The sequence below is a fragment of the Littorina saxatilis genome, unplaced genomic scaffold (genome assembly GCF_037325665.1).
Source record: "Littorina saxatilis isolate snail1 unplaced genomic scaffold, US_GU_Lsax_2.0 SUPER_4_unloc_2, whole genome shotgun sequence".
Lineage (NCBI taxonomy): Eukaryota > Metazoa > Mollusca > Gastropoda > Littorinimorpha > Littorinidae > Littorina > Littorina saxatilis.
The window spans coordinates 4,678-10,089 of NW_027125697.1; the positions used below are offsets into that span (position 1 = coordinate 4,678).

The 5,412-nt window shown below is 44.7% G+C and overlaps 1 long non-coding RNA gene across 1 annotated transcript; it reads left to right on the plus strand.

Moving 5' to 3' along the window:
* The first annotated feature begins 533 nt into the window (after positions 1-533).
* On the plus strand, positions 534-4,736 carry LOC138954133 (uncharacterized). The gene is made up of 2 exons (XR_011451721.1): positions 534-770; positions 908-4,736. It is a non-coding gene; the product is annotated as an uncharacterized lncRNA (long non-coding RNA).
* Positions 4,737-5,412: the final 676 nt, after the last annotated feature.

Below are 5,412 nucleotides of genomic sequence, written 5' to 3' on the forward strand. Positions count from 1 at the left end.
ACCCAGTCACATTATTCTAACACCGGACCAACCAGTCCTAGCACTAACCCCATAATGCCAGACGCCAGGCGGAGCAGCCACTAGATTGCCAATTGTAAAGTCTTAGGTATGACCCGGCCGGGGCCGTTCGAACCCACGACCTCCCGATCACGGGGCGGACGCCTTACCACTAGGCCAACCGTGCCTGTTTAGAATTCGGGTTGCTTTCTATGGATCGGAGAAAGCGAAATACCTTACTGTACGGCGCTACCCATTTTCTATTATTTTTCCTGCATGCGCGTGTTCGTATGTCCAGGCCTCTCCCCCTCCCCACACATATACTTTTTTTTTACCCGGCAAATGTATCTATTCTGGATGTGAGACCCAAAATACTGCTTTCAAATGCTAAAATTTAAAATCTTCCTGTGGGCAAGGTTAGTGCTGCCTGGCTAACCCCTGTTCCACATCCTCATTTGAGAAGCCCCCCCCACACACACACACACACACAAAGTCCCATAACCCCCACACCACCACCAACCCCCCCCCCCCACACCCTCGCTCTCAAACACTAGGTGCAGCCCTTATGTTGTTACCTCATGTAAAATCCTGGAAAGATCTGTGGAGGTTTACACGATAGTTTACATTGGTAGAAAGATAAGTGAAAGCCTTTCCTTACGTTAAGGTGTTTATCAAATACCGGGTAACTGGGGCTACCGCTGGTATTGTTTTGTTTTGGTTTGTTTTGTAACGTCCCTTCAATCTAGTGGGCTATGCGCGACCGTGTTACACAGGTAACCAATCCCTGCGCCTTGAATATGGGCGCGATATAAATTGCATAAAATAAAAAAAATAAAAATAAATCCCTGCGCTTAGAACTGTACCCACGGAATACGCGCGATATAAGTCTCATATTGATTGATTGATTGAGGTAACGCTTCAAAGATTTGATCAAAACAACAAAATATTCATATTTATTTGAAGACAAAAATAGCAGAAGTCATGTTATGTATAAAACTGCCGTTGGATTAGTTTAAACCTGGTCAATACAGTTGCGATTGTTATCTTTCTTTAAGATTTACTTATTTTTTCTATATGGTTGGTTGTGCTTGCGCTTTTGTTTTCTTCTCGGCTTGTGTTTTTTGGGCTACCCATATACTGTAAAATCATACCAGCGCCAACATGATCAGTTACAGCAGTTTGATATTGTCGTTACTGATACATGTAGTCAGTACAGGCAAACACATAAATAACATACCCATGTCTTGCCAAGATTACGAAAGTAGAGACCTCTAACATTCGACAATACACATTTCTAAAACCATAGTCTGTGCCACAATTTAGGAACAAAAAGCATTAGTTATCAAGAATATGACAACTTCAGGTAAAGATTTTTTTGTAATGTATGTTTGAGGGTGTACGCATTTAATTAAGCGTTGTTGACCATGAATGTTGATGTAAATGCTTGCATAACTGTGTTTTAATTTTAAATGTGTCAAGCGCAAAGAGCATAATTGTAAAGTTATGATGTTGCGCTATATAAATGCTCATTTATTATTATTATTATTAAAGACACACTCCTTAAGTTGCTGTTCACATGGCAGAATTGCAACCAACTTGTGACCAACTTGTGAAAGAAAGAAAGACAATAAGAAAGACAGAAAGAACGAGAGAAAGAAAGAAAAAAAGAAGGAAAGAAAGAGAGGCACAAAGAAAGAAAAAAAGAAAGAAAAAAAGGTAAGAACATAGCGAACACTGAAGCAAATATTTCAACATTTTTAAGAGGGGTCCCTATTGTTCTTCTTCTTCTTCTTCTTCCAATAATGTTCAGCGATCAATGAATTGACCATTACTAACATGTTGGCGAAGTGCAAGTGTGTGTCCTTAACAAAGATGGAATAAAAAAATAAAAAAAAATAATAAAAAATAAAAATAAAAAAAAGGTGGGGCAGGGGGAGGGCGGTTACTGTGCCTGAATGGCCCTCATTGCCCTCGAGCAGAGGGGGCCTCGACAACATCTGATGGGAGGGAGTTCCAGTCGACAGTCACTGTGGTCCTCGGGAAGAAAGAAAACTTTCTGTAGTCTGTGCGGCACGGGATTATTCCCAGCTGTTGGCTGTTGTTGCTGCGACGTCCACTTCGAGGTTGCCGCTTGAGGCCGACGCAGGAGACGCAGGCTTGATCGTTGAGAATCTTGTGGAGCATAGCGAGTCTGGCGCAGCGACGTCGTTGTTGTAGCGTAGGCCACTCGAGTAGCGTCAGCATATCTGTGACACTAGAGGTGTTATGGTAGCGGTTTGTGACAAATCTGGCTGCTCTGCGCTGGACCTTCTCAAGGGTTGTGATGAGCCTGTCGGAGTGTGGGTCCCATACTGTGCAGGCGTACTCAAGAATAGGGCGGACCATTGTCTTGTAGGCCATCATTTTGGTGAGGCTGGAGCATACCTTAAGGTTTCTTCTTAGGAAGCCCAGCGTCTTGTTGGCCTTGGCACAGATGTTCTCGATGTGCTGGGTGAAGTCTAGTTTAGTGTCTAGAATGACCCCAAGATACTTGGTGGAGGTGACTCTCTCCAACGTCTGGCCGTGGAGGGTGTAGTTGGAGAGAGGGGGAGAATGGCTTCGGGTGAAGGGCAGCACACAGCACTTGTCTGGGTGGAAGGCCATGTCCCATTCTTTTTCCCATTGTTCTAGGCGTTGGAGGTCCTCCTGAAGCTTGGCTGGGTCTTCTGCGCAGGTGATGAACCTGTAGACGGCTGTGTCATCAGCAAAGAGTCTTGAAGGGGAAGATATCTTGAAGGGGAGGTCATTGCTGTAGCAGAGGAAGAGGCAGGGCCCTAGGACAGAGCCCTGGGGGACTCCGGTCTTCACTTTGACAGAGCTGGATTGCGCACCGTCCACCACAACTGACTGCGTGCAGCCGCTGAGGAAGTTTGCGATGAGGCTGTTGGTCTTTCCTCGTATGCTGTAGTGGTAGAGCTTGTGGCAGAGCAGACTGTGGTTTACACGGTCGAAAGCTTTGGCAAAGTCTAACAACTGCCTCCGTTGTAGTACCACGTTCCATGGCTGTAGAGACTTCTTCGATGAACTCGAGTAATTGTGTCTCGCACGAGCGGTGTTTACGGAAGCCGTGCTGTTGACCGGTCAGGATGTTCTTGGTTTCGAGGTGGTTCATGATGCCACTCACTAAGATGTGTTCCAAGAGTTTTGAGCAGATACAGGTGAGCGAGATGGGGCGGTAGTTGGAGGGCTTGTAATGCTCACCCTTCTTGAAGACGGGGGCCACTGTGGCTATTTTCCAGTCAGAGGGGACTTGTCCGGAGTGTAGAGATGAGGAGAAGATGGAGGTTAGGATGGGGGCCTTTGTTTCCCCTTTTGACGGAGTTTTACATGATAAAACTAGACTTTTAGTTGGGCTGGCTGGGCTTGATAAGGGCTTTTGTGCAAAGAAAGCCTATCACATTTGTATCTAACAATTATTGTTATCATTGTGTTTACATTGGTGATGCGATTATATCATGTTTTTGTTGTGATGGTCTTGTTATCATTGTGTTTACATCGATGATGCGATTATATCATGTTTTTGTTGTGATGGTCTTGTTATCATTGTGTCAGTTTACATCGGTGATGCGATTATATCATGTTTTTGTTGTGATGGTCTTGTTATCATTGTGTTTACATCGGTGATGCGATTATATCATGTTTTTGTTGTGATGGTCTATACTGCACAGTGCTGTTCGCTCTTAAGGCAAACTCCTTCTCGTGAAAACAAAATCAGCTCACCATCTCATATCTGACCAGGCTGTTTACATGGGATAAAACCACCACTACCAAGTGCCAGAGGAAACTGCTCCGAATACCATTGACAGAGCACAAGAACAACGACTGTGTTCCGAGCTTGGTCAAGAGCATCATGGGCCCCCAAGAACCTCTGCTGGCAACCGTCAAACGTCGGAAGTTGGTGTGGTTCGGTCGACGGGCGCTGTGGCGGGGTGGTAAGACGTCGGCCTCTAAATCGGAAGGTCGAGGGTTCGAATCCCGGACGCGGCCGCCTGGTGGGTTAAGTGTGGAGATTTTTCCCATCTTCCAGGTCAACTTATGTGCAGACCTGCTTGTGGCTATCCCCCTTCGTGTGTACACGCAAGCACAGGACCAAGTGCGCACGGAAAAGAGCATGTCAGAGTTCGGTGGGTTATAGAAACACGAAAATACCCAGCATGCTTCCTCCGAAAGCGGCGTATGGCTGCCTAAAAGGCGGGGTAAAAACGGTGTAAAATTCCACTCGTGCAAAACACAGGAGTGTACGTGGGAGTTTCAGCCCACGAACGCAGAAGAAGAAGGTGTGGTTCGGCCACGTCACCCTCGGCCTCTTCAAAACTGTCCTACAGGGCACTACTATCGAAGGAGGACGCAGACGTGGAAGACAACGAAAGAGCTGGTCCGTCAACGTTAAAGAATGGACGCAGACGAGCTTCCCTGAATCTTAGCATATAACCTCTTTATGTCCCAAATAGACTCTACTGGGGACAGAACAATTAAGTTAGCATAGCATCCCTGACCTTCTGTCAACGGCCCCAACAGAACAGCCTGGAGAAGGGTCTCTGTCTCATCAGCTCTCATCATCGTGAGCTGAACCTTTTCATGAGAAGGACTGTGCTTATAATTTAATCTTAAATTTGTCATTTCAAAATAAAAAAAAGTATTTATTGTGGAAGAGAGTTTATAATTATCAAAGGAATTCCAATAAACATATTATATGTGTATATGCATTCTTGCCTGTGTGTGTCACTGTGTATGTGTGTGTGTGTTCATGCTTGTCTGTATGTGTGTGTGTGTGTGTATGTGTGTGTGTGTTCATGCTTGTCTGTATGTGTGTGTGTGTGTGTGTCTGCATGTGTGCGTTTGTGTGTGTTTCATAATAGATTTGTTTCTGTATAATGCAAATGTGTACATATGTGGGGTTTTTTTCAATTCCAACTTGCACACAAGTCTGCCAGACAGAAGGCAACCCATGTTGAAGATTTCTTGCATGTGCCAAGTAAATTCTGAATGCACCTATGGTGATTCCCAAAAATGATTTAGAGGGAAAGGAATACAAAAAAGGTCTCTAAACCTTGTGATAGAAAGAAAACGACAGGGGAAAAAAAAGCTATCAAGAGTGAAAGAAAAACGAACGGACAAGAAAGAGAAGAATAAGAAACAAGTCGCGTAAGGCGAAAATACAACATTTGTGACCCTCCACCACGGAATGAGTCGCATGTCACCTTTGCATGATTTTCATATTTTTACATTTTCCTAAAGAGTTTTTTATGCTCTATCCAGTGGTGAAACCCGTTTTAGAAAAGAGCGAAAACTGTTTGAGTTATAAGCCTGTGACTAAGGTGACCCTCACGCTGTTACCATACACTCTCCGGACTTATATCAAGTCTAGCGCAGAAC